Here is a 24,582-nt window from a genome sequence, read left to right as displayed (position 1 = left end):
CCCCCACCCCGGTGGGACTGGGGAGAGAATCGGAAGAGTAAAAGTGAGAAAACTCATGGGTTGAGATAAAGACAGTTTAATAGGGAAAGCAAAACCCGCACATGCAAGCAAAGCAAAACAAGGAATTCATTCACTCCTTCCCATGGGCAGGCAGGTGTTCAGCCATCTCCAGGAAAGCAGGGCTCTATCATGCGTAACAGTTACCTGGGAAGACAAATGCCATCACTCCAAATGTCCCCCTCTTCCTTCTTCTTCCCCAGCTTTCTATGCTGAGCATGACATCATATGGTATGGGATATCCCTGTGGTCAGTTGGGGTCAGCTGTCCCAGCTGTGTCCCCTCCCAGCTTCTTGTGCACCCCCAGCCTACTCGCTGGTGGGGTGGGGTGAGAAGCAGAAAAGGCCTTGACTGTGTGTAAGCACTGCTCAGCAGTAACGAAAACACCGCTGTATTATCAACACTGTTTTCAGCACAAATCCAAAATATAGTCCCATACAAGCTAATATGGAAAAAAATTAACTCTACCCCAGTCAAAACCAGCACATTCTCCACCCCTTATTCCATACCATTTATATCATGCTGAAGTCTCACACCATCAAATACATCCTCGTTACCCACCCCCCCCCCTTCCTATCCTTTGATATAATACACAGATATGATTCCCTTAGTCTATGGACCACCCCTGTGAAATGTCTGTTAAACATCCATAAATGTCCACAAAATGTCCATTGAGTTCATTTAGTCCATGACTTTGGGCTCCATCTGTTATGGTGGTCACTCAGGCCAGGAGACATGGTGTGTTGCGTGGAGTTACTGGCCATCAAAGCCAGCTCAGGTCGGGTCACTGCTGCACTTGCACTGCTTCTTGTAAGGCTTGTCCTCCACTGGTTCAGATGGTTCCTGCTATGGTAATTACTATAACATGCAACTCAAATCATGGGTTACAACAATTTAAAGGTATTTCCATTACAATCTCCACCCCTGGTCCCTTTGGGCCAGATTGTAGGGTTTAACACTGCAATGAACTCCTCCCCTTGCCCCTGCTCTGGCTTGGACTTGTCCACAAATTGCAGTCCCTTAAGGTTGTACCTGCTCCAAGTGGAGCCTGATCTATGAGCCACAGTATCTTCAGGGGTATACCTGCTGCGGCATAGACTTATCCACAGCCACAGTTGCTTTGAGGTGCATGTGTTCCAGTGTGGCCTTCTCCATGGGCCACAATGCCTTCAGAGATACACCTGCTCCAGCATGGCCTTACCATAGCAACAGTCCCTTCAGCTGTAAACCTACTCCAACATGGCCTTACCTATGGCTGCAGTCTCTCCAGGGGAGTACCTGCTCTGGTGTGGGCTTATCCATGGCCACACGCTTTGAGGTGCTCCAGCATGACCTCATGCACAGCCACTGATGCTTCAAGGTGTACCTGCTGCAGCATGGACTTATCCACAGCCACAGATGCTTTGAGGTGAGCCTTCTCCAGCGTGGACTTATTCTTGAGCCACAATTCCTTCAGAGGTATACCTGCTGTGGCACAGACATAATCATGGCCACAGACTCTTTGAGATGTAACTGCATTGGTGTGGACTTATTCAGGGCCACAGACACTTCGGGATGTCCAGCTCCCACGTGGACTCATCCACAGGTCACAGTCCCTTCAACATGAGTTCGTACTGGAGTTCCAGCCTGCCCAGTGCAGCAGCACAGAAACAGCAGCGATGTCCTGGCCATCTGCCAGCCCAGGCACATGGCCATTGCTGTTATCAAAACGTTCCCAGGCACAGCAGAGTAAGATGATAAGTGGTATAGAAGTACAGCAAGTAGCAAAAGCAAAAAGCAGCCACTCATGAGCACTAGACTCTAACACACAGTAAGGCAAGCAAGCCCCATGGCAAGCACAGAAGCCTGCCAATTAATAGCTAAATGGCAATAACAGCTATAAATTTGATCTAGCACATTCCAATCAAACCTGTTGTTATCTCAAACCCTTCAAACCCCACATTGGGAGCCAAAAAGGACTGTTGTGGTTTAACCCCAGCCAGCAACTAAGCCCCACACAGCTGCTCGCTCACTCCCCCCTGTTGGGATGGGGGAGAGAATCAGAAGGGGAAAAGTGAGAAAACTCGTGGGTTGAGATCAATACAGTTTAATAGGTAAAGCAAAAGCCGCTCACACAAGCAAAGCAAAACAAGGAATTAATTCACTCCTTCCCATGGGCAGGCAGGTGTTCAGCTATCTCCAGGAAAGCAGGGCTCCATCACGCGTAACGGTTACTTGGGAAGACGAACGCCATCACTCCGAATGTCCCCCCTTCTTTCTTCTTCCGCCAGCTTTCTATGCTGAGCATGACGCCATATGGTATGGAATAGCCCTTTGGTCAGTTGGGGTCAGCTGTCCCAGCTGTGTCCCCTCCCAGCTTCTTGTGCACCCCCAGCCTACTCGCTGGTGGGTTGGGGTGAGAAGCAGAAAAGGCCTTGACTCTTTGTAAGCACTGCTCAGCAGTAACGAAAACACCCCTGTGTTATCAACACTGTTTTCAGCACAAATCCGAAACATAGCCCCATACTAGCTACTATGGAAAAAAATTAACTCTATCCAGGTCAAAACTAGCACACATTTATAAAATTAAGGAAGCTGATGCTAGATTCTGCCAAATTAACTGATTTTTTTTTAATGGTCAGGGTCTGGGATTACCTGAGTTAATGTTTATATTAGTGAGTATAAAGCAAAAAATCAGCTGTGGCAAAACTATCAGAGTGTGAAGTTAATTAATCAGCTTAGTTATGTTTAGAAATATTTGTAATGGAAGATATGTATATATATATGTATGAATAATAGTGACTACAGCAATTGTGATAAGTGAATTAAACTACAGCTGATCCAAAATGTGAAAAGATGTTGATGAAATGTAAGATCCAATATCATTCAGGAAAAACTGAATGAGAGAAAAAAGTCTGCCCTGTCAAGAGTGTATTTTTCGGGCAAAGATGGCAGTTTACTTCAAGCTTCTAAAAGTTACATTTAATGTATTTGTACATATTCATTTATCCTGAAACTGTAGTATGTTATTCTCATTGTTAAACAAAATCAAAAGCATTAAGTGATGATATTAGCAATTCTCTTGACCGTGTAGAAGTTTGAAAGGCAAATGAAAACATTTCCTAGCAGAACTGGGCCCAATTACAGCAGGGAGAGATGAAAGAGGAGAAGTAGAACACAGGATGTCTGATATTCATGGTGACAGCCTTTGCCCTTTGGGCCTGGCATCATTCTGCAGAAAGTTTGGAGTTGTGTTGCTCCCAGTTTTTTTTAACTCTATTATGCTGTGACCACAGACAGTTCAAACTACTAGCCATCTTAATTCGAAAGTCACCATAAATGCGAGACAGAGAAATGACAGTCTTACATTCTTATAGTTCCCTCTGTCATTGCTGTTCCTTGGTAAAAACCAATCATCTTTGATGATAAATAGTTTTAGGCAGTTGAAATTAAATCAAGCTTATTAAATCAGTATCTCTCTGTGTGGTAACTTAGTCACAAATGCATTCCTTTTGAATAAGCAGTAATTTAAATATTAACAGGTATTTTACTGGGGTTTGCATACATTGTGTTACTGTCTAAAAAATGAATTCTAATTCTCCTTTTTTTTTTCCAAACACATCTGTAAAGCAGCACTAAAGCTTTTAAAAAAACCAGAAAATTGGAAGCATTGGGCAATGGAAAATTGGATTTTTTCAGTTTTCCCTGTACAGTAACTAGGATTTCATGCTTGGTCTGATGAATAATTCCATGACTTTTTAACACATTTTGGGAAGCTTTGCCACTCTGGAGAGCCAGATACTGTGGAACAGGGGGTCTTAAATGGATTTAAATAATTAGTTGAATCTTTTAAGTGGATTTAAAGAAACACTAACACAAAGATTTCACATTTTTTGTATTGATGAAACGTTTAATGAGATTGTGTGTTATTGTTTTTTCTCAGTTTTAAAGTTGCATTTTTTTCTGTTTTTATATGATATTTCAGTGTCAAAATAACCCAATGTTACTCATTCAAGAATGCTTATAATCTTGTACAAGCAACAGAAAGGATCTTTCTGAACAATAGAGAAAGAATATTGGTTTTTATGTCAGTGTCAAAATTCACCCTGACTTCAATAGTGTTAGGATTTTACTGAATGAATCTAACTAATATAAACACTAACTGTGTTTATATTTCTACAGCTGATAGGAAAAAATTTACTGCTGAGAAATACTACAGTAGATGCTCATTAGTTCTAGAGTAATTTTTATTAAATTGTGTGTTACTAATATTACCATTATATGTTGCTAGTTGTTAGTTCATCTATTTCTTTTCTAACTGCCAAAGCATCTTACATAGGAAGATTGCTTTCCATATTCCAGTTTTCTCAATGGAAAGACTCAGAGTCAGAAATGTGTCACGAATTCAAAACGGTCATATGAAGTGATGTATAGTACGCAGGACTAGTGACTCTGAGTCCAAAACACTGTCAGTCCAAGACTACACACAAAATACACTTTTAACACATTTGAAAGTTCAAGGCATTTCATTATATAGCAGAGGAAGACAACATTTTATGCAGTGGTTGTCACTGAATGACACTTTTTATTCTCAGAATCTAATCCTGCAGTCTTAAGTGGTGATGAAAGAGATTTTCTCCAGAAGTAACCCTATTAACTTCTCATCTGTGCTCTTCAAGTTGAGAAAGGATGATTGATTCAGGTAACCAGGTTGACAAATATCCTGCACTAGAAACAGGAGTTTGGGGAAAACTTGCCAATAATTCTTACTGGATGTTTAAGTAAATGACATTTCTCAAGGGTGCCATACTAAAACTCTGGATGCCTTTGAATATATGAAGCTTAATATGTAAGAAAATTTCTGTTTTCTTTTTTTTTTTTTCCTTTTGAATGGGGAAAAAGAAACCTAACAGCATGCATGTAGCATGTTTCATATATTCTTTTTTCCTGGAAGAAGTGTCCATGTCCTCCTCATGTATTTACTTGAAGATCAAGAGGTTTTCTAAGGATGTGGGACAAAAGCATCATTGTTCTATTTTCAAACTCTTTTCAAAACAAAGATTTTGAGCACCTTTGAGATACTTCAACTTCTGGACACCACATGAAGTTCTTTCCTATCACACCAGAGTGTCCTTGCTCTCTTAAGAATGTGTGTTTCTTTCCTCAGTTGCTTTCACACAAGATTTTATTGTCTTTGCGAGTAGCTTGGGTCTATGACTTTTAGCGATGCCTTTCACTTGGCTTGGGAGTGGCCTTAATTGCCTCAAAACCAGGCCTTCAATGAGCATTTCATAATTGCAAACTATCTTCCTGAAAGGCTTAGGGAGGTGAGGGGAGAGGAAATATCAAAGCTTATTATTCTCTCGTGAGTGCATCTTGTTTCTCTAAACTGCAAAAGTCAGGAGCTCTGTCTATGTAAACTATCATGGGTAAACATCTGTCTTATGCACGGATGTTGCCGTGCTGGTATATGCGACAGACAAATAAAATGTCCCCAAAGCTCTGAAGTGATTATTTACAACACTCGTTTAACAATAAGCTAATTCTTAAGACACGAATGTAGCAAATGTGTGTGTGACTAGAGCAGCTGGTGCTTATGGTATTTACCGAAGAACTTCAGAATAACGTGTTCTGTCAAGAGCAATCTGATATATATGCATACATAGAGAGGGGTTCACTTATGTGTCAGGTTACAAGACAGACAGCCACCCGGAGAGCACTGCTCACCTATCAGTCAGCTTAAAGCTGTCAGTGAATAAACTTTTTGTGGTGGAAATTTAAAAGGATGGCTGTGGAAGAGCCCTGGATTATTAATGGCTTAGAACCTAAACAGATCTCATTAAATTAGGAGCTTTAATAAATTGCACAAGCAAAATGCATAGGAAGAGCAGTCTGCTCAGCTCTCCGAGGTGCTATAAGCAGTGGCTTGACGTGCTTTTCAGACCTAATGCTGTAAGTCAGACAGCTGAAAAGACTCCCCTTCCAGACATGCAGGGTGGCCGGGCACCTTGCCCTTGTCTGCTGGTGGTTGTGAGCCACGTACCTGGCAGCCTGCTTAACGTAGGGTGCCACAGTGGTATCAGCAGCCAAGGCTGAGCCCTCGGGTCAACCCCTGAATACAGCATGGTCTTCTCTGCCTTCGTGCTGGCATAGTCTTTGTAAAGACCTGTTTCTATCCACGCAGTTATGTCAGCAATATTGCCTGGATTCACATCCACAAAACTGGCTGATCAAATTACAGTTAATTGACTCCCCAAATTGGCTGTCAGCCTTTCACCGCCCAGCAACTCCCCAAGCCAGAGAACCGATTCCCATACGTGTGAACGACTGGTAGGTAGAAGGCTTAGGCTTTTAGGCTGTTAGGCTGTTATCTTCCTTTTAGCATGACCTGGGCAGCTAGGAAATGTCTGTTCTGTAAGATGCAATCACACTGTGATCATTACATTTTAGTTTCCCCAACAACCTTGACACTATTTTCCAATGTCTGCACAATACCTTATTCTTTACTCACAGTTGGACTCACAGGGTTACAACTCCCTCTTGCAAGGAAACCATGGGTGTGCAGTCACTCTCCTTGCTTCTGCCAACCCCCATATACCACATGGCCCAGGAAACAAGTGGGTCACTAAGAAGAGACAGCGGGGAGCATTAATTCATAGGAAAAGTCAAGATATAGGTTATAATACTGCCAAAATGCTGCATCAAAACTTCTGGAGCTGACAGGCCAACACAGGGCAGGTGTTTCAGTACTTGTCAGTCTAGCACTGAACAACAGAGCCACAACACGAGTTTAGAGTTGAGTATCACACCCTGATGCTGCCACCCGGAAACCTGCCTGAAGCAGTGCTCTGTCGAGCAATAGCCTGAGATGGAGAAAAGCATAAAAGGACCTCATGGATGTCAGGACAGCAGAGATGCCCAGCTCCAAATATATTACTTTATTACGTGTAGGTCAGAGAATGGGCCTAGGAATCCCACCAAAAGCCAGCACTATGAAGCAGCAATGAATGAATGTAGCGCTTTTTGAACAGAAGTGGAACTGCTTACCGGGCAAAGCAAGGTCATCATGGAAGTATTTCTGCTGCTTACTGGTAAAGCTCTTGAGCCAATACTGACACATTTCTGCACAGAAATACAACTTTTTTGGTCAGGAGGCAACATTTCTTCTTAGCAGGTAAACTCTGCCCCAGAATCTGTCTCCCACACACTGAAATTATTTATTTCTTTTGTATCAGAAATAGTGTGGCCAGCAGGACTAGGGAAGTGATCATCCCCCTGTACTTGGCACTGGTAAGGCCACACCTCGAATACTGTGTTCAGTTTTGGGCCCCTCACTACAAGAGAGACATTGAGGTGCTGGAGCGTGTCCAGAGAAGGGCAACGAAGCTGGTGAAGGGTCTGGAGCAGAAGTCTTATGAGGAGCGGCTGAGGGAGCTGGGACTGTTTAGCCTGGAGAAAAGGAGGCTGAGGGGAGACCTCATCGCTCTCTACAACTACCTGAAAGGAGGTTGTAGAGAGGTGGGGGTCGGTCTCTTCTCCCAAGTAACAAGCCATAGGACGAGAGGAAATGGCCTCAAGTTGTGCCAGGGGAGGTTTAGATTGGATATTAGGAAAACCTTCTTCACTGAAAGGGTTGTCAAGCATTGGAACAGGCTGCCCAGGGAAGTGGTTGAGCCACCATCCCTGGAGGTATTTAAAAGACCTGTAGATGTGGCACTTAGGGACATGGTTTAGTGGTGGACTTGGCAGTGATATGTTAACGGTTGGACTTGATGATCTTAAAGGTCTTTTCCAACCTAAACGATTCTATGATTCTATGATTATATGACACACTTTGCATGTCTCAACCTATTCCATCATTTGTGGTTGGTGATGTCCTAATTTGTTTACAAAATACCTTTCTTATTCCAACTGAGTGCAAATTTCTAAGGTTACTTCTCCAGGCTGAGATGGAAAACCAAGGGCACATAGAAAAAAACAGTACATACGTATATGACATGTACTGCAATTTAAGGATCCTCCTTGACCACTGAGAGCAGAAGTCCGGGAATGACCTGCCCTGCTGGTCCATCCTCCCCACAACCAAGGGAGAATGAGTCAGGTAAATCCATGCAAGGCATGGTAACCACAGCAGGCTGGAGGAAAACTCTAATAATTAGGGTCAGCTAGTTGTTGAAGAACTTAGGTCATACTTCTTGTCCAGGGGGTAGAAACTAGACTGTGCTTTCATATTCTTGATTGTTACTGGATTTATGTGCTCTGGGTTAGATACAACTGCTACCTGAATAGTGGGTATATGCTTTTATGCATTTGTGTTAGGGATATCCACTTCCCACTTGTACTCAGATGTGTCATGGGGCAGGAAACTTCAAATAAGCCAGGATATACACTGCCTCACTCTTGCACAGCTGGCTCCTCACATCTTGTACATGGGGCAGAAGAGACAGAGCAAAACTGACATTACACTGGTTTTCCATGCTGGGACATGAGAACAAGAGACCAGTGCTAACAGAGGGGGTAATACTCTGCTAACCTACCCTCCGTTTATGTTTCCTGCAAAAACATTACTTCAAAAAACCCCACCTTGTACTGAATAGAATGGTTTGGAAACACAGAGTGGTTTGAATTCTGGCTAAATACCATCTAGGCAGTTTCTCACTGGGCACTAATGCTCTCAGTTCCTATAAATGAAGCTCTGGGGAATGAGAAAGATGTTCTCAGTGAACAATCTTCAGACTCATTTCTCATCTAGAGCCAAGACAGAGTGACTGAAAGGCTCATTTTCCAGTTCAGATGTCTTCAATCCCTAGTGAGCAATTCTGGCTTTAAGTAAATCAAAAGGTATGTTAGTAGGTTAAGTAAAAGCAGAACTCTCTATATAACCTGTGGTATAATATCACAAATGATGCCATTTTAAAGAATTAAATATTCTCTATTCTTTAACTGACATTAAAAATCTTCTTTACCTTTCTTAACAGAAGGCAATTAAAGCAACTGTCTCCTTTTGCAGAAAAAAACCCCACTCAGACAGAAGAAATGGCAGGTTCTTTAATAGTATTTAATGCTCTGATACTACATAATACTGCTGCGGCTGAAGGACCTGGGGATCCTGGTGGACAAGCAGTTGACCATGAGCCAGCAATGTGCCCTTGTAACAAAGGTAGCCAACAGCATCCTGGGTGGCAGGAGGGGGATCGTTTCTAGCAGGTCAAAGGAGGTGATCCTTTCTCTCTACTCAGCACTGGTGAGATGTACCTGGAGTACTGGGTCCAGTTCTGGGTTCCTCAGTACAAGAGAGACATGGATACACTGGAGTCAGTCTAGTGAGGGGCCATGAAGATAATGAAGGGCTTGGAGCATCTGACATATGAGGAGAGGCTGATAGAGTTGGGACAGTTCAGCCTGGAGAAGAGAATCTCAGTGGGATCTTATCAATGCATATAAATACCTGATGTGGGGAGTAAAGAAGACAGAGCCAGGCTCTTTGGAGTGGTGCACGGAGACGGGACAAGAGGCAATGGGCACAAACTGAAACACAGGAGTTTCTGTTTGAACACACCAAAACCTATTTTTACTGTGAGGGTGGTTGAACACTGGATCAGGTTGCCCAGAGAGGTTGTGGATTCTCCATTCATGGAGAGGTTCAAACCTGAACTGGACACAGTCCTGGGCAACTTGCTCTAACTGAGCCTGCTTAAGCTGAGACAGTGAACTAGTTCATCTCAAGGTGTTCCTTCCAACCTCAATGATTCTGTGATTCTGTGATTTCTTTTGTACAGAAGATTTTTTTTTTTTTCCAGAAAGAGATATTGAGATATCTAGGTATGTCCAGGATCCAAATAAGTATCATAGAACTTTTTGTATTAACTCAGGAAGAATACAACTGTACCATTAAGTGCTAAATGCCTTTAGTGGCTATTTTTTTTTAAAGTATTGTTTATTATTTTCCTTTAATGCTCAGGAAGGTACACTGCTGGAAACTATGGCTTGGCTTGGCTTGGACAGCTGGTTAACTAGCTTTAATGTAACAGTTCTGTGAACAACACCCTTTTGGAGTGAGGGAGAACATTTCAGGAAAGGAAAGTTCAGCAGAGTGAGGTTACTTTTAGAAGTCTCATGTCCTTTAGTGTCCTAAAGCCACCTGAAGGATTCAGAGCCCAATACTCCAACTTGCAGCATGCACTGGAAAGGAAGCAGGCATCTTAAAAAAACGGAGATGGAAGAATGAGAGGCATGCCTCTAGCATCTCGTTGTCTCAGACCCATCTCTGAACAAGAGGCATATCAATGCTATTTCAATATGCTTTTGTTCTGAAAAACACTGTCACTTTTCTTGATGTTTCTGTATCCTGTAGCTTACACCAGTGAAATCTGGTTTCTCTTAATTAACTCCAGAGCATATTAATAGAGCCTTCTCCTGCTAACACCAGTAAGAGCTTTATAATATATTTTAGAGAGTATTGAAACACACACATATTTATTGGGAAGAAGAGATACAGAGTAGGTAGAATGGGTTATGTCCAGTGATACGGTGCAGCGTTTCAGCTTGATATGAACATGCTGACAAGTGCTGCATTAGGCCATAAGCACAACCAGTAAAGCCTTCAATACTTGGGTCACTGACATTTTTATTGACCTCCAATCATACCACTCTACCTTGCCTATAAATCATGAGGCCTGAAAAAAAGAACGTGTTAGATTACTTGTGAACATAATGTGTATTATTTAGTAACTAACTAGGGTAATCAGGTAGCCAGAGTCTAAATGTCTTAAATCATAACACAGCCTGTTGGACACTTAAATGTCTTTAAATGGTAAAAATACTTGTTTTAACTCTGAAACTATCAGATCCTTAGTAGGAATTGAGTTATGTTACAGGTTGCTACCAATAATGAAAAGTTATGAGAAATAGCAACAATAGATTAATTATAACCTGTAAGCACAATCAATATGTTATGAAGCCTTGCTATGCTTCTACTTCATTATTCATCTGCTCCTCTCAGCTCAGGTACCATAGAGCTTTCACCAAACTGCTGTAATCAACATATTGATGAGGATAAATAAAGAATAGGGTGTAACAATAATGTGTAGTCCCAGTCCTCGCAGATTCTTTTAAACATTGAATTTCATTACAATAGTTTTTATTTTCAGGTGACTTTTGGAGTGAATGGGGAATGTCTTGAGTCAATAATTTCAAATAAAGTATTCTGTTAACATAGTAAATCCATGCAAGAACACCATTCATTCCTGGCCCTGTATGGTAGATAAGTTGAACTTTGACTACTTCAAGTCCATTTCCCAAATGGGGAGAGAGCCAGCAAAAAAATTATCATCCCCCCTTGCCTCTAAACTTGCAATAAGGCTAATTAGAAAACCAAAGATCATTATAACGCTTGTGTACTCAGGGATTTTTGTAAGGATTCCTAAGATCGTGTGTTCACGTCAACATGTTTTCAAAGGTTTTGGCCAGGGCACTCAAATTGGCTCCATAAGGTTATAAGTCTTCAGAAGAAGATGATTAAATCATTTTCCTTCACTTGAAGGGCAGCACTACAATGGGTCCTTCAACACCTGCAGCTTGTTAATGATCCATCCAGGACACCTGGATCTTCAGAGACAGCATTACTTATCGCAGTACGTCACTCTGGTGTCTGACCACTCAAGCTGCCTTATTTTCTGTCTTTCAGGTCACAAGTTTCATTAGGTTAATTTACATGGAAACATGTTAAACGGCACTGAGCTTTCTGTATGTTTTTCATAACTAAAGTAAATTGTCATCACCAAGCTGTAATTTTCTATAACAAAGGCCTTTTGGGACCCATCTGCTGCAAATGTGTCCCTGTCATAAGCATAATGCTTGAAAACACAACTCTGAGGAAGCTGTTTTGCACATAGCATTATTAACTAAAAGTACAATTACATGACTGACTTGTTTTCTCTGGAAATCACAATAAGTATCGAGTCGCGCGTGGTTCCTGGAAAACCGCTGACTGTGAATTCACCTCATTAAATCTGCCTGTTACTTTACTGTCTGGTAGATTTAGTATGAACCACCCTGGCCATGTTAAAGACATTTTGCTGTAACTTACTGATAGGCTTCATGCTACAGAAATATCTTTCATTAATTTTCCTTTTAAGCAAAGACTGTTATTTGTGGAGAAAAACAGAAGGCCACAATAAATTCACTGTTTATGTCAATGGGAAAATCCTTATTCCTTTCAAGATGGTCAGTATTTTGCCAATAGAGTGCATGGGATCATTCTGAGCATAAGATTTTCCTTTGCTCTCAGACTGTGTTCTTCCCCTCTTCCTTGCACCCAGTATTCCACAAGTGAATGAGGCATTCATTCATACTCTTTTCATACAAATTATACATATGTTGCTTCCAATGTCATTCCTCTGGGTCTCATCCAACCTTTTCAAAATCAGTGATATTACTTGGGATGTAAGCTGGGGCAGGATTTGAAAGGTTATGAAGCATTTTACAATCCTTTTGTCCAAGTACTGCTACTCTAAAAATCAATGGTGTTGCCTTCTGTAACCGTGTGAATTATTGACTGAAAACAAACGACAGCAACTGAAATCTAGGAAAACTTATTAAAATGTCATCAGTCACTTTTAACCTTTTTTCACAGTACATGGACTGCAGCAAGACCTTGTGCATGAATATAATAAGAATTTTATTCCTTAGTTCTCCCATTTGTTTCCATTGACCTCTAATATGGTCATCATACTTGAATGAAAAACAGAAGATGTTTATAGTAAACAGAAAAATATAGCTTTTTGGGCATTTGATGCAGGAAGGTTGGTTCATCATACAAAATTAGAGCTATTACAGCATCTTCATTGTCAGTGTTTAGGGGACCCTGAAGCCCTGCTTTAGTGTCATTGTTTAAGGAATGGAAGAGAAAAATTATTTCATGTTGTACTGGAAGGAAGAAAAAAGCAATACTGCTTAGTTTGTATAGAAGGCCTTTTCGGAGATTTCTATCTAAATGCAGATTTTCAGTTTTCAGCTTTGTACAATCTATATAAGAAATCCCTCAAGACAAAGATGCTGAGAAGAAATGAATATTTAAATTAAACTTTTTTTTTTTCTAGAAGGAAGTCAAATTTCTCAGGTATGTTTTGTGTCACTTTAGCAATGAATTGAGCTTTCTTCATCTCCATGAAACACTGAAAATGTGCAAAAGGTGAAACTGAGGGAAAAAAAGGCAAGCCTAGGATTTTGTTTGAAATGTGATCCTTCGTCCTTCTTGTATGGTCTACTGCAAGCACAAAAGCAGAGAGCTCCTTCCAGCATTTAAACAAGACAGACTCATTTTCCAGCCCTGAGGTTAATATTTCTTCCAGTTAGTGGGTAGGTAGCATTAACAACTCTGTTTAAATTGCTCTCCGTCTGCGTAAGGATTTGGGGGATTATTTTACTTTCCTACAAGAGGAAAAATGAAATTCCCACTGCAGAAGGCAATCCATATCCTAATGAAGAAATGAAAAAAAAACCCCAGCCTAGCAATTTAGATGGTACAGGGAGATTTCTGATTGACTGTCAGTGCTGTCAAACTCTTGACAGTGACATGTGAAAACAGTCACAGCAGCCCACTGCGTCACAGGAGGACTGTGAGGTGGACAACCTTGTTCCATTTCTCATGGATCACTGTGTATGGGAGAAAACTCAGATTGCTCAAATCCTGTCAGGTGGTCAATCAATATCAACATTTTGTTTCTGATTGCTCTCCTTGGGAGATATTTGTTTCTAGTCATCTAGCTGACATGGGAGTTATTCTTTACTGTGACATCAAGGAGATGAGAGTAGTAGAAGATCCTGAAGAAAGACCCTCAGGGAGGAGGCAGCTGCAAGCTGGAGGAGTTAGAATGACACAAGCAGAGAGATGGTTGAACTCCTTGGGATAAGCACATGACATAAGGATCTTGAAAGTGAGACTAAAATCTCCATCATCAGTGCCCACATCTCCAGTAATGTTGCTTTCAGATATCGTAGGCAGATACTGAATTATACAGTAGAAGGCAAAGCAAGATGAAGGAGAGATCTGTGAACCTTCAGCATAAACTGAAATTTGAAGCCACATGAGTGGATATAGTAAGCCACTTGTAGGGTGTAGGGGACCCAAGCAGGAAGAATAAGTTTCCAAAATAGTGGACTTGACACAGTGTTCAGGATGTCTAGATTTAAGCTTTATGTCAGACTTTGGTGAAAGGAGGCTTCCTCCAAGAAAAAAAAAAAAAAAGCCATTAGCTAAGTAGAGAATTGTTTTATTGCAGAGACAAAAAAAGAGATGGACAGTCTTCTGAGGAGGAATTAAGAAGACTTAGTAATAACAATACAAACATCCCTAGGTTATTTTAGGATTTCCCACAACAGTGCTGTAAAACAATTGCAGCCCCACAGAAGAGCTATTCAGTTGGATGTTGTGCAGTGTCAAGGCCTCGGATCTGGTCAAAATGGTGCAAAATGACAGCTAAAGGTATTACGACTCTTTTGTAATTTATTTTTGTGTTTGCAGCTCTAGTTTTTCCTCTCTGTAGTTGAGAACCCAGAGAACACAAACAATGAATATTAAAAGCTTAAGATGAGATACTAGGTTATTATTTCCTCCAAGCTTCTTAAATTTAATTTCCAAGCTAAAATCAGATTTATTGCTTTGAAGTGAAGGTAAGATGTTTAAAATTTTCTATGTGAAATCTTCAGGCATTGCTTTCCTATATCCTAAATGGTTCATAAGAATTTAATTCTCAGAATGTTTTTTCCTTCTGTTCAAAGTACTTCCAGCCTCAGTTTACCTAAAAGATGAACAGTTCCTCATAGTTTTGCAATGTTTTCTTGTTTGCTACTGATGTCATTGCTTTGGATACTGGGCTGAGAACAATGACAAAACTTTCTTCTTTCAGATAATACCACCACATTTCTCAGCCCTACAAGTACTTGTTTTTTCAGGGCTAAGGAAAGCCACAAAACAAGAAGTGACAAAAATAGAGTTCCTGAGACAGAGCAAGATGCAGATCTCTCCTTTAACATGTGGCATCAGTAGTATTACTGATTACATAGCCACTTTCTCTGAACAGTCCGGTTTTGAAAATGTGAAGATGCAACATCCTTAACATATAAATACCTATATTTTTCCCTTTATCTCAAAAAAAATTAAATTTCCCTGTTGATTCTATATCTATTATAACTAGCATTCAATTGTCAATAAAAGCTGTGGCAGTGGTAACTAAAATGTTACATGTATTTTTGTTATGAAAATTGGATCCGTATTTGTATATGATGTGTCACGTGTGGTAGCTGTTAGCAAGTGCTTACTTTCTACATTGTGGTCATTGCCCATATTCCTAAACTACTCACTTTGGCAAGTGGATAGTTGCAAAAGGATATTTGCAAAGAAATACTTGAAGACTGCATAAGGTAAATAAACAGACACATGATCAACAGATGATCTTTTGCTAGTATCAAATAAACAGTATGAGAACAGAATGTACATTTTAAAAAACTGTAATGCACTCAAGTAATAGCATATGAAATATCATAGAGTATAAAAATTGGGAAAGAATTACTGAGCAGCGAAAGCATATTAGCATGTTTTCTCTGTAAAAAAATGTTTAAAATATCACATAGCTGCAGAATTAAATGAAGTCACATTAAACAGGCCGCTGTGTTTTCTTTTTAAAAACAAACTTCCTTTAAAAAGCCTTTTCCTTTCCAACAAAAAAGCTGTGCCGTATATCAAGTAATAAGACATGCATACCATGACTCAAGGCTTCAGCAGCCAGCCTGTCCTGCAGTTCACATTGCTGTAATGATAGGTGACTGACCTCCAATAAAGTGTGTGGCTCAAGACTATGGGTTGGACCCAAGCAGCAAAACAGCTAACATTTTGCTGCAGGGCTGATGATAATTGCAATACCTCCATTTTTTGATAGCTGTAGCCCCAGGTAACTTGTGGAACCATGAAATTAAACAGATATTGCCCACATAAATTCATTGTAACTACAAGTTTTAGGTGGCCAGTCAATTAAAGGCAATTACATCGTTCAGCAAGTAGTGCAAGACTGCACTAAATTTCTGTAGCTACCGTTTGACAGCAGAGCTCTGCAAAAGACAGTTCACCAGCCTTATGATGCAAACTATATATTTAAACATTTTGGTTTTGAGAAGAAATTGAGGCAAGCAGGTCTTTCACCAACTACCTTTTAAAATTACCCTTTGTTTTCTTTTGAAGTAAGTATTCTATTTGTCTTGCAAAGGTGTCTTTGCTAAATGAGAATCCTTCTCAAACTGACAAAAAAAAATTACATAGAGCACAATGGTATCAAAGACTGAAATTCAGTATTCTTTTTTTTGAGTCTATGAGCAACAGGAAAGAGTCAGGGAAGCAATATTGCCTATGGTCTTCAGATTACTACATCATGTCGAGACACTCAGATTTCAATCTCAAAATTCACATGCTGATTGCAAATGTAACAAGATTTATAGTGGAAAGGTTGTTCTGTTGCTGTTTCTTGGTGGTGTGATTTCTGAATACTGTGGTTGTATGGCTAGAAATCTGCTTGATTTGTTTTTTTCCTTGAGGCTTTGCTTTGCCAGAATTAAGAGGGAAAGAGCTAAAATACAGAAAACAAAGCAATCTTTTGGTGGTGCCAATGTTAACAGTTCAACAGAGTGCCTTGAGCTTTTCCTCCTTACAGCATGTTGTTGAGGCTTGGAATGTATACAGGTGCATTGCTCTTAAAAACTTGGCTACAGAGAGGGGCACTTCTACCCTGTTATTTTTCAATGGATTAGTAGAAGTAGCATGCACTTAAAACAAGCTGCTGCTGAAAGTATCCATTTAATGATTAATATAAGGAGAGAGTGAAAATCATGTGTTCTCTAACTTGAGGAATCATTAGGTACTGCTTAAAAAGGATTAAGCTGGAAGTTCCCAGTTTATAGCTATCATATTAATAACTCAGCCTGAATCATTTATTAAAAAATATATATATATACGAATAAGAGTACAATCTGCATCCCTGAACACTTAAGTCACAATGACTCAATGCTTGCAGAGAGGCAGGAGTATGATGACTATATACTTATGGTGGGTATTACGTACATAGAAAGATTCAACATAAAGTGAACACTATTTGTCACATTTGTGTTATGAAGCTGCCTTTAATTACTCTAAACCACACAGACTTTCCTCATCTTAATCCTCTCACTGCACAGACTTCACTCTCTTAAAAAAAAAAATTGAAAAAATTGAGCTCTGAGCATCTGAAAATTGTCTCTTAAAGGATCTAGGCTGTGCCATTGTTAGTTGTCAGATGTTTTCAGGTCCATTTGTAACTGTTCCACTAGGGTTTCTGTGGAGGAATTGAAGCCAATGATTCAGGAGCCTAATAGAAAATGCAGTCTTCAAAAACCTTAAAAAACCTTCAAAAAGTCTGCTGTTCCTAATTGTGGAGTTTCCCAGGCTCTGTAACCTTCTCAGTATTTGACATCTTAATGCCAGAGCACCTTCATTTCTGTCCTGGTTTCAGCTGAGATAGAATTAATTTTCTTTATAGTAGCTAGTATGGGGATATGTTTTGGATTTGTGCTGAAGACAGTGTTGATAATACAGAGATGTTTTAGTTGTTGCTGCACTAGTCAAGGACTTTTCAGCTTCCCGTGCTGTGCCAGGTGCAGAAGAAGCTGGGAGGGGACACAGCCAGGATGGTTGATCCAAACTGACCAAAGGGATATTCCATACCATATGGTGTCATGCTCAGTATATAAAGCTAGGGAAGAAGAAGGAAGGGGGGACGTTCGGAGAGATGGCGTTTGTCTTCCCAAGTAACCATTACACGTGATGGAGCAGCTGCTTTCCTGGAGATGGCTGAACACCTGCCTGCCCATGGGAAGGAGTGAATGGATTCCTTGCTTTGCTTTGCTTGCGTGCGTGGCTTTTGCTTTACGTATTAAACTATATTTATCTCAACCCACGAGTTTTCTCACTTTTCCTCTTCTGATTCTCTCCCCCATCCCACCAGGGTGGAGTGAGCGAGCGGCTGTGTGGTGCTTAGTTGCCGGCTGGGGTTAAACCACAACATGCACATGCACAAATTATTATAAATTGTGAACAACTTGAAATCAGCCTTACACTTTAGCTGGCTGTGGATCCAAGAGAGTGGGTGCTCTTTCCCTGAAGGCGGTGGACTGACAGCCTTCCTCGTGTCCCAGAGCAAGCCCTGCAGCAGTCACCATAGGAGTCACGCTGTCCTGTGAAATAGTGTTCCTGCTGCCCCTCTCACTCTTCGATGCGATAGCTCAATGGGAGAGCTTATGTCTGTACTGCAGGGATTTGCAGTCACGCTTGCCTCCCTTTAGGGGAATGCCCTCACCCGCTCCTGAGGTCTTTGCACCAGACCCCTCCCTGTCCCTCATGCTCTCTCCCTCCTTTCCATTAGCAAGTTCTGCCCAGACGAAATCAGATTTTGTACTAGAAACATGCAGCAAGAATGGGACAAGACTAGTTAGTGCTTCCACTAACTGAGGAGGAGAGCAGACTTGTGAAGTCTTAGCAGAAGAAGCTGTCTCTGCAAGCACCGAATAAAACATTAAGGTCCCGAAGCAGAGCAGGATTTAAGACACAACGTTGTGTTCAGCATTTTCCCCTTGGTTAACTGGGATTCTGCAGCACCTTCTAACAAGGCTGTGCTTTCTGTTGTGTCCGCCTCGCCAGGCACAGGGAGAGCATAGGCAGTCTACGTGGATGTTATGATGCCAGCATTTGAACGTGATATTGTAGCCAAAGACATCAACAGCAAAAATGCTGTTGTTTATCTGAGCCTAGCTATGAACATGAGCAGTGCTAGTAACGATAAAAATAAGACCAAGGTAGTGGGTTTTTTTCTTGTGTGTTTTTTTTTTTTTTTAAGAGCAGTTTTTTACTCATTATTTACCTAAGATCCAGCAATGAGTGACAGAACCATTCTCTAACAGATGACAACACATAGTGTCAGAGAGAAATATGTGGAACAGGGATATTATCATGCGTATTTTACAGAGATGTTTACATTGCAAAGTTAAAGTTCATGTTTCACATTAGGATGTTCTCAGAATGACATTATCTTCTCCTACTAGAAAGAATAACATAACCTCCATTGCAAAGGGGCATTTTGATGTAACCTAAGACATCACAGGAGATGAATCATAGGAATTCTTACCTACTACTTGGATGTCCTGAAGTACAATATAAGGATCATAGGAACTGGCTATAGAAGGAGCACTGATCCCTACCACCACACAACTGAAATGCTTGCTTTGTTCTTCCTGTGTTCTCCAGAGGTTCCTTATATCAATAACTTCCAGTGCTGTAACACAAGCATGCAGCTGTCCTAAAATGAATGAATGTGCTGATTCCAGTGTGCCTAAGGTACAGAAACTGTCCTTTATTTTATGACAAAGCATTTAAACTTTACACCCAGTCTCTGTAGCAAAACAAATCGTTTCTGCATGAGATTCCTCCTCAAAATTGGGTGTCATGCTAAATATCAATAGAGCAATAAGTATGACCTTTGTAGCATATCAACATTTATTTCATGAAAAAACCCACCCAGCAGCAGATGGCATTTGGATATAAACAGATTTTGAAGTAAAATGGTTTTGCTTACTCTGATATACTTAATATATGTAAAGCAATTTTATTGAGGCAGCACAGTATGGTTCAGAACAACTTGATATTTCAGAAGTTTCCAAGTGATAAGCCTCAAATATCTCCCTCATGAATAAGAGGCAGGGCCTTCACAGAAACCTTGCAGGCATTCTGAGCCACATGATGCAAGGAAGGAGGGACAGCTGGAGGCTTGAAGGAGTGGTGGCTGGGTACTCCCAAGATGGGAAAAGCTGGAGATTTGTGACTCTGACAGTAGGAGCAATGCTTCTTCTCTGCCCTTAAATTTGAATTTGTAGTATTAGTAAAGTGCCCTAATAGTGGAGAGGATCAAGCTCCATTAAGAGAAATTCCAGGAACCAGCTGGGCCTGAACTGAAAGCCAGCACCAGGAGAGAGTGGTTGGTGAGGATGGATGCAGGGAGATACCATCGGGTGAGCAAGCATGTTGTCATGGAGGTTTGATGCTTTCTGGAGGACAGGATGTTGCAGAGACCACCAAGGCTTGTCCAGCCCTTGATCTCATGTTATTCATCAACGTGGGCACCAATTACACTACCAAGGAGTATATGGAGCAAATCAAGAGTGCCTACAGAGAGCTCTGGGGGAAAAAGTGAGACACAGGGACTCAGCTCATGTCCTCCTTATTCCTTCAGGTCAAGGGGAAAGGCTCAAGTGGGAGTGGATGTACCTTGCAAGTTAACAGCTGGCAGTGTGGTTAGTGTTGCAGGCGGTGCCTTGGCTTTTATGACCACAGTGCCTCTTTTTTTTATTCAGGTAACTGGTAGATGGGATCCCATGGAGTGTAGCTCTGAAGCTCAAAGGACCTCAGGAAACCTGGCAGTTTCAAATGCATCCTTTACCAAAGCACAAGAATGGTCCATCCTGATACTCAGGAAACTGAGTTGACATATCAGGAGAGTAGCCTGGCTAAAGAAAGAACTTGTGACAGCACTCCAAGGTGAAAAGGGAAAGCAAAAGGGAAAAAGAAAAGAAAAAAGAAAAATAAAAAGTATGAAGGAGGTGAAAGTGAGGACAGGCTACAAAGGAAGAATACTGCCCAGGCTTGCAGGGATGGTATGTGGAAAACTGGCAAGGGCAACAAGAGCTTCTACCACTACCTCAGTAGGAAAAGAATAAACAAACAAAAAATGTGGACCTGCTGTTGAATGGGACAGATGATTTAGTGACACCAAATGCAGATAAGGGCTTTGTCATAGTCAATGTCTTTGCCTCAGTCTTCAACAACAAGGTCTCCCACACTTTTGTGCTTAGGAACAGGGTTCAAAGAGGAGAGGATTTTGATTGATCTTGATTTTACCAAGGATAAGTCATGCTGACCAAAGACTCTGCTTTCTATGATAAAATGACTATATCTGTGGATGAGAGAAGGGCAGTGAATGTCATTTACCTCCACTTTAACAAAGCTTTTGACACTATCTCCCATGATATTCTTGTATCTGAGTTAGCATGTTATGGTCTGGATGGGTGGACAACTAGATGGGTAAAAAAAATGATTGGATGGTTGAGCTTATAGAATAGTGGTTAATGGGTTATAATTTACCTGGATGGTTGTGGCAAGTAGAGTGACACAGGGGGTTATGCTGGGATGTGTCCTGTTTGACATCTTTGGGTATTTTCAAGATATGATCAGATAAAGCCCTGAGCAACATGGTCTGAATTCACGGATGATCCTGGTTTTTGAGCAGGAGGTGGGAGTAGAGATTTCCTGAGGTTCCTTCCAGCTTGTATGCATCTGTGGTGCCGTGAATCTATAAAAATACCTTATTGCAAAAAAAGAAATATGTTACACAATCTGTCTTGTCTTAAAAATTTTTAGTTTGAGATTATTGTATATACCAGCAGACAAACTTTTACAGGGCAGCATGTAGAAACCTGAGGACAAACAGTTCTTTGTGTTGAATCAGGACCTATAAAAAGCAGATTTCTCTACATATACTCATAAGCCTCGGATCAGACAGAAGAAGAGAAACCGTAAACTAGCTGTTAGAGATTAAAGGAAGAAATGAAAGTGAGGGACAAGGTATTTAGCCATGGATGGTTAGAGAATAACCAGGGAAATACAGTACAATCTAATGGTGGATAGCAGGTTAATAATGCACACTGGTCCAAATTACCCCTTTGTTGACTGTTGGGTTTGTCTGGACTATCACCATAAAAATCAAACAAGCAATGGAATTACTCTAAAGTTACGAAACAGAAAACTATCTAGCTGAAAAACAACATTTACAAACAGCACGCTCAAAGCAGCAAAATCCCCCCCAAAATTGTCAAGAAAAGTCCTACACTCTGCTTTGAGTGCAAAGACACTCAAAGTTCTGACACTACCTTCAATGGGCCAAGCCTTCATTATAGAGAAATATGCCATGGTGTCAGGAAGATGTTTATTTATTTCTATCTAATTGGCTCATGACAGCTGAAACTGAAAGCTGCCATCAACTACGTTTTGAAGAGGAATTACTTTTATGTATGTTCTTTTTTACACTTCACACATTTTGGAAAATCTTCTCCAAAGCAAAAATGATCTTTCATGAGCACTTCATGTTTTTTGCCTGCTAATCTATTCTAGGCCATATGGGCTATTAGTAGTGAAATCACCGATGTTACTGAAACAAAGAAAAATAAAATAATGTACTGATTTTGATCCAAGGCTGAATATGACATCACTTCCAACAATATCTCCTTAAGAGGATTAGAGAAAGTGTGTGTTGTATTTGAGACTGCTGTCACTTGGGGAAAGAGTAACAAGGCATAGCTGCTAATGACATTCTCCGATGAGGTGATGTTAGTAAGCGTCAGCTTTGTCCTAGGTTAGAAATTACATTGTTTGTTAGAAACAATTGTAAAGAAAACAATGTCAATATCACACTTAGGTTAAACAATTCTCCTTCATCAGTCTCCCAAAGATGGCAGGAAAAGAAAAGACTCTTCCCTAGTGTGAATTGTCGTGCTCTTAAGATTAGTATGCACAGCTCCATCTTTTGGTTCTTATATTCAATGATCATTACATTTATGTCTGTAAGGGAAAAGGAGGAAGACTTGTAAATCATACATGTTCATGGACTCAAGATCTTCCTCTTGTCAGGAATAGCAAGTTTTACAAGCAATTTTAAAGGCATGTCAAGTAAATCAAATAACTATTGGTTTTAATTAGCACTCCTGCAAGCTGTAATGCTCTCTACCTGAAGCTGAGTGACATCAAAGAGTTATGAAATTCTTTCTTGCCTTTGATGTTTTTTTCCATATAGAGCACTTCTTCTCTCATCCATGCAATTTTTATGCCTGTTTCATAAAGCAATTGAAGGACACCAATGGGAACTAATCCTTGGCAATGGTGTACCTAAATAGTCATGAACTGAATTACTGTTAAGAAGAATATTTGAATAAAATAAGTAATAATATTGCCCACAGGGCTTTGAGATGGTTAATTCTCAGATGATCTGTCATGAGGAGAACACATTTTCACTGTACTTGCATTCAGAATGGTATCCAGTTAAACACAAGCAAGGACACAAATATACACAACTATTTGCTGTACTTTTTGAGGACACAACGCAAAGATGTGTCTTTCATGCGTCTGAAGGGAGAATGAAATGCAGATTCATCCACATATCAGTGTAAAGCTATCAAAAAAATCTCTGTAATGGAAATTTTCAATACTATCTGCTTTTACAGGTGTTTGATACTGCAATACACATGTATTTGAAAAAACCAAGATTTCTAGCTATATTTTAGCATTACTGAGATGCTGTATAACAAATAAAGAATGAAATGAAATTAATTCTCACCCATTTTAAAATAAAAATAAGTAACACAGCCAGCTCACTGTAGGTTGAGTGTCAAAAAAAAAAAAAAAAAAAAGGAAAAAAAAAGAAAACCCAAGGACCTTACTGCTAAGTGCCACTTCCATAAAATATATTGGGACTGTCAAGGAAAAAAATCAAAGAGTTCAGAATGCAGCATATAGGACCATTTTTTTTTCTATCTTATGACTGATGAATATCTATCTTCAAAGATGAGAGAAATAATAAAATTAAAAGTCCTTCCAGTCCTGCCCTATGTTGAAGGAGTTGGGTCTGTTTTGGAGAGCAGGATGTCAGAAACCATGTCGACTAAGCCCATGTTTTGCCACATCTTCCTTGGTTTCTTCTGCTACCACTCTCTCAGTCTTGTCCAGATTAAGTCTCAGTGAGTGAATTCTCACCCCAGGACCCATCTCATTTATATTTTACAGCGCTAGTCAGATCTAGTCTGAGGGTCATGGCTCTCTTCCTGCTGGGGCTGTAGCCCTCCTGGGACTAGCATGGTGATTTGTAATGTTACTGTCCCATCTGCCTCCTGTGTCTCTCTCATGCTGGTGTTGACTACCCTATAGAAAGGGTGGTCAACTTCACCTCACAATTCAACAGCACAATTTGAACACTTGAAAAATACTTGACCTGAGGGGGCATTCAAAGAGTCTTGTTTCACTGGTTTAAAATTAGTTTAAATCAGTCAGAAAAATACAAAGGAAAGAGTGCAGGTGTGTGGAGAGCAGCATGGAAATGCCCCTCTGCTTCCACCTCATCCCAGAGCAAGCTGCCACCTCATCCCAGCTTCCACCTCTGCTTCCACCTCATCCCAGAGCAAGCTGACCTGTTCCCATCCTCCTCCGCGGGGTGTTTGCTGGGTGGGTGCTGCCCAGGAGGAGGCTGTGCCAGATCTCTGGGGGGCCAGAGGGCCAGCAGAGACATAGGAGAGGCTGGGAGCTGGAGCCACCCCCTTTGTCATAGGGAGCTTGTGGGGGGTAATCTTTGCAATCTTTTAAGGAGTCTTTTAAGCAGCTGTTTTGTTTGTATCTTCCCCTTAAGTAAGGGTAGTTACACCTACGTAAGG

Source organism: Mycteria americana, chromosome 3 (assembly GCF_035582795.1).
Source record: "Mycteria americana isolate JAX WOST 10 ecotype Jacksonville Zoo and Gardens chromosome 3, USCA_MyAme_1.0, whole genome shotgun sequence".
NCBI classification, from domain to species: domain Eukaryota; kingdom Metazoa; phylum Chordata; class Aves; order Ciconiiformes; family Ciconiidae; genus Mycteria; species Mycteria americana.
This window is presented reverse-complemented; position numbering follows the sequence as displayed.